We start from the raw sequence: 5,949 nt of genomic DNA, 5'->3' as shown, positions 1-5,949 counted from the left end.
GCTATTAATCTGTTTGGTGCAGCTGTAAGATTATGGATTTAAGCAGCAGATGAGTGTTTGGTTCATAAGTTGTAAATAAATTTTTACTGTGTAATTGTCATTTTTGCCCTTATATGATATAAAAATGATTATTTTGTCATTTTTTTCAGTTTTAATTTAAAAAAAATTATTTCATTAATAAAAGTTAATATAATTAGTATTACAAAAATTATTATTTTCATTTTTTCATTATAAATTAATTAGTATAAAATTATTTCATTTTTTCATTATAAATCAATTAGTATAAAATTATTTCATTATAAATTAATTAGTGTCAATTAATGGCTTATTTTCATTTTTTCATTATAAATCAATTAGTATAAAATTAGTATAAAATTATTTCATTATAAATTAATTAGTGTCAATTTATGGCTTATTTTAATTTGTTCATTATAAATTATTATTTTCATTTTTTCATTATAAATCAATTAGTATAAAATTATTTCATTATAAATTAATTAGTGGCAATTAATGGTGTCATGACCTGCTCCCCGTACCTAAGGGTTAAGTATCGTGATGGCCAGTAACTGAGGTTACTTTCGGCCAATTCTTAAACAAATCAATAAATGCGAGCGGAAGTAATATTTAAATGAGGGTACCAAAATAATCATCGGAACTTCTATTTTTATTACAAAATACATTGACCAAAAAGGCTGATATTTACATATAAAAATATCATAAAAGTGTTGTGTGTGTCTATTCCGCAGCCCCGCATCTAAGACTTTCCAAAAGCTATTTCTAAATTGCATGTTTCCTGAAAATTGGTAAACAACTATAAGCACATGGCAGAGTGAGAAATATTATACCAAGAGTATAAGGGACACGAAATAGCCATGGATAGTTAGTTAGGCCAAAACATTTACATAACTTAGTCGGAACAAATAATCCTTTAAGTAGCAAAATTGAGATTATGTAAATAAATAACCATAACCACGGTAATTTGGTAAATAGATCATTTAAGTGACAGAAACTGAAATACAGAAATTATGTAAGTAAATGACCATAACCACGGTACCGAACAGAACAGAACAGAGGTCACAGAAGTGACAGTCAAAATAGAGGTATGGATTCAAGAGGTGGCTCGTACGGATTCTAGGGGTGGCTCTCACAATAGTGTAGCACTTAGTTTCGTAAAACACTTTGCTCCGCACAGAACAGAGGTACGGATTCAAGAGGTGGCTCATACGGATTCTAGAGGTGGCTCCCACAATAGTGTAGCACTTAGCTCCGTACAACACTTTGCTCCACACAAAATAGAGGTTAATGGATCCATGACAAACAGAGGATCATAAAGTGGTTAAATAGAGGCCAATGGTTATTTAAGTTGCCCAAGACGTGGGACGCTTGTGATGGTACTTACAAAACATAATTGTATATAAAGTTATAGTCAAATATTCTTTAAAATATAAACAAACATATCCATGGGTTTTCTTTTCACAAATAGGAGTCAGAAAATAAATCACGTAACTGAAATATTTATATAATTTATAATAGTTTATAAAATATAACTTGTATAAGATAAATATGGTAAGTCAAAACATATGTAAAATATATTTTGATAACTCAAGATATAATATAACTCACCTTATCTTTAATACCTCACTCTTTTTTTTTTCATTATCAAAGATCCTCTCAACTTTCACTATTTTTTTCTTTTTCTTCTCTTTTCTTTCTTTCCTTTAATTATATAAATAAATTAATTCTTAATTAAATTACAATTTATCATATATCAATAGAAAATTAATTATTTACTTTAATACCACACTTATTATTATTATTATTTATATTATCTATATTATTACTATTTATATTTTGACCCTTAAACTTTTAATAATTATATTATTTTACAAAATTACGCATAATAATATATAATAAATTATGTATTTTTCGAACTGAGATTAAATAATATTAGTATAAATTCTACAGAATAATTAAAAATCTGATTTGTTACAAATGGCTTTTTGTAATCAATTAATACTAAAATTATTAATTAGTATTAATAAATATAAAATTTATTTTAGTAATGGCTAAATTGCTTAATTATTATTATTATTATTTTTTTAAAAAATACTGAAAACCTCTAGAAAAAAAAAAGTGAAAACCCTAGCTCCGGTAGTCATAGTAGCGACGTGGCGGCGCTAGGGTTTTGTCACGCCGGCTGTAACGACCCCATTACGCATAATGATTAGTACTTGATTAATTAAGAGGATTTGAAATTTAATTGCCGAGCATTATAGTTAATTTGGGATTTACGAAAATTATGGAGATTGACTCATACATGATTCTATTGAGGATTTATTTTGGGATTAGAAATAGAATGACCAAATGGCTCAGGAGAGTATAATTAGTGAATTAAGCTATTTTAATTTCGAATATCGGACCGTGTGGAAGTTTAACTAACTATTTGATTCAGATTTATAAATTGAGATTCAATAAAATTGGGTCCGAATTGGGGTTAATTAAGTTAATTAGATTATGAGGATTGAGAATTGTGATTATTGCGAATTAAAGTTATTTATAGAACGTCCAATTTGAATATGTAATTTACCGTTGGAAATTTGAGTCTGATCAGAAATTGAAGGCCTAATGATTTGGGAAATCAAAATTGATAATGATAATATATTTAATTTAATATTTGGAGCCTTTTGGGAGTCAGACTAAAAAGCCGATTCGAATTGATAAATTTAAATAAAATTAATTGGGTCTTAATGGAAGTCAAATTAGACTAATTAAATTATGGGAATTATGATTTGTTATGATTAATTATTTGCGTGTTAAATAAGATTTATAAAGACTACGTGTTATTTAATTAATCTAATCTTAATCATAAATCAAGTTAAGAAGGATCTAGAATGGTGAGTGTGTGTGGGTGTGCAGAGAAACCATATATGTGTATATTGTTGTCGCGCTGGCAGCATTGGATCTGTGCACGTGTGTAGTGTGGTGCCTCAAAAGAAGTTGTGTGTGTGTAATACATGTGCTGGGAAGTTAGACTCAAACATTTCAAAAAGAGAAAAGAGAGAACCAAAGAGAGAGAGAGAGAGCTTCATTGTTTTTGCATGCAATGTAATTAATCTGCTGGTGCAAAACCGTGAGAAAGAGAGAGACAACCGTGGGTGAGAAAGAGAGAACCGTGAATGAGGGAGAGTTCAACTCCTTAAATCTTTGCTGGAAATTTGAAAGAAAACCAAGGGAAAAGTGAAGAAAAGGAAGGAGAAACTCAAGTTTGGCTTGGATTTGTCAAAATTATGCAAGATTAAATGTCTATGAAAACTCTAGGTAAGGATTTGTCTTTCAAAACTTGAAGATCCTATGGTCTAGAGTTGGATTTATGGGCCATTACATGTATTTTGCTTGAGCATGTTAAGAAGAAGGTGATTCCTTACATACATACAAGAATTTGTTGGATTTTGAAATTATATGTTACATGCATTCTAGGATTGAGTTATGTTGAAGTTCAATCTTATAATTTGAAAGCTATGGAAAGGAATTTAGACTAGATTGATACATACATCATGAATTTTGAAGGAATTAAAAATAAAGCTTTGTAGATATTATGAATTGTTAAGATTTGGGTTTGCATATAAAAATCAAGTTTATGGAAAATAAATTAGAAGGTAATCATTAAGAAATTGATGTTGAGATTAAATATTTGAGTTTGATTTTTTTCATCCTTCACATATTTGAAGTTTTCCATTACATGCATGGTAAGTTTTCAAGATTTTAGAATTTAATTCATATTTTAAAGTTTATGAGTTTGAGATTAAATTATGATATAAATTAAGAAGTCAAATTATAAATTGAGCTTGATGATGTAAAAATTGGTTGGATTTGGTAAGTATTTTATACATGCATTTTGGATTTTGAGGAACTTAAGGTAAACAATTTCATGTTTTGAAGAGAAGAATGAAGAAATTTTATAAGAAAAATCAAGTTTATGGAAAATTAAACATTGAGTTAATTTTGAATGTAGAAAAAATTAATTAGTTTTAATCTTAATGGTATACATGCAAATATTTTCCTAAGGGTCATATAACTTCAATTTCATGTACATTAAAAGGAATTAGTAAAATGGTGTAGAAATTGAAGTAGATTCAAAATTTTAGAAGTTAATTTGAAAATAACCCTTTTGGGTTTGAATTTATTTGTCTTGTATGAAATTGAGTTCAATCACACATGCATCATGCAATTTTAAGAATTGAAAAGCCTAATTTGTATCTTAGAATTGTGGGTTGATATTAATAAGATGAATTAAAATTAAATTTGGGCAATTGGAACATGATTTTGGTTGAATGTTTTCTAATTGGAAGTGTTTACTAAATCATACAATGGTTTTCCATTTTTGTATACTAAAAATACATGTTTTGAGGTTTTGAATATCAAATATGAATTTCAATTACAATTTTGGAAATTTCAGAATTTGTGTTGTCCGCTCGAGTCTCGCTCGAGCGTGAAAATCGAGTTCACAGTAGTTTTTCGAATTTTACAGTCCGCTCGAACGACTAAAGTGGTGCTCGAGCGAAGGCCCATTTTCAGCATATTTTGAAAAATTGCATTTAGTTCACATTTTTATTCTCACCTTTTTCCAAGGCATTCTAGACATGATTTATGACTCAATAAAGATTAATAAGCTACCAATCAACATAGATTAGTTAGTTGAAGGATGAATCATTGATCTAGTGATAGTTGTTTAAGAAGCCAAGTAAAAGATTAGTCTATTGGGAAAAGAAGGGCTTAGTAATGACAGAATATGTGAAATAAGAACTCGGTTTATTTGAATAAGAAAGATTAAGCGTAGTAAAACTTCAGACTATTTAGATGGAAAAAGACTAGGAAAGTCAAGTTTGATTAATGGAGTAATATTGTATCTCAATGCGTATATGTTATGTGCTTGTGTAGGTCACGCGCCATTGTCTGCCTGATTTATCTGATATGTCCAGTTTGTCTGATTTGCTTCTGCAGCCATCTGTGAGTAATAACTCTGTAAAGTTATGTTTTAACTTAAGTATTTTCCGATTGGATGATATGATCTGTTTTTCTGAAATGCTATCTTACGAATTATGAATGAATGTCCAATTTTCTGAAATGTATTTGTGGCACCCTTAGTTTACGTGGCCCTCGTCCAGGGGTAACAATACCGTGGCCAATCTGCATGTGGCCCTCGCCCGGGGGTAACAATACCGTGGCCAATCTACACGTGGCCCTTGCCTGGGGGTAACAATACCATGGCTACTTGCGCGCAAGATATGGACCTTTATGGTCGTTGGTACCAACTATGTATGTGGGTCTCTGGACCAATCTGATCTTTTAGCTAATGGGTGTACCACGTATGATCTTATGCAAAATCTGAATATGAACATGAGTATGTATCTAAATCTATGTCTGTTTTGAAGTCTGAATATGTTCTGATTTAAATACTGGATCCTAATTTGTGCTGGACATCATTCATAAAAACCCTTTACTTTGTTATTATTCACTGGGTTTTAGCTCGCTGTATTATTTATGTATGTAGGTGATTAGGCGCGTGACCAGGCTTAGAGGCTTCTGCCTAGAACCAGTTTTGTCAGCCAACCTATGTGCCTCCCGTGGAGGTTTCGGATATGTCAAGTGATCTAAAGTTTAAGTTTTATTTTCGTGTTTAGTTGAACAAGTCTTGTGTATTTTGTAAATAGGGTTAAGTTCCTTTTTGTCTAATATGTGTACATAAAAGGTTTAAATTTTTTTTGTCTCATATAAGTCTGCACAGCTCAATGGACGTTGTATATTGTTATTTGCTTCCGCTAGCCCCTAATATTATGTTAATCTGTCTCAGAGGCCTTCGGTAATCCTAGGATTACTGGCCGGTTACGATGCTAAACCCATAGGGGCCGGTTTGGGTCGTGACACCGGCAGCCCCTTCTTCTTCTTATC

The 5,949-nt window shown here is 30.5% G+C and overlaps 1 long non-coding RNA gene across 1 annotated transcript; it reads left to right on the top strand.

Annotated features, from left to right (window-relative positions):
* The first annotated feature begins 3,017 nt into the window (after positions 1-3,017).
* On the top strand, positions 3,018-5,733 carry LOC145789762 (uncharacterized). The gene is made up of 3 exons (XR_014328070.1): positions 3,018-3,318; positions 4,939-5,007; positions 5,552-5,733. It is a non-coding gene; the product is annotated as an uncharacterized LOC145789762 (long non-coding RNA).
* The last annotated feature ends 216 nt before the right edge of the window (positions 5,734-5,949 follow it).

Source organism: Camellia sinensis, chromosome 4 (genome assembly GCF_055761805.1).
Source record: "Camellia sinensis isolate YWXY chromosome 4, ASM5576180v1, whole genome shotgun sequence".
In the NCBI taxonomy this organism is placed as follows: Eukaryota; Viridiplantae; Streptophyta; class Magnoliopsida; order Ericales; family Theaceae; genus Camellia; species Camellia sinensis.
Note: the sequence above shows the minus strand (reverse complement) of the source record. Positions and strands in the feature narration are given on the sequence as shown.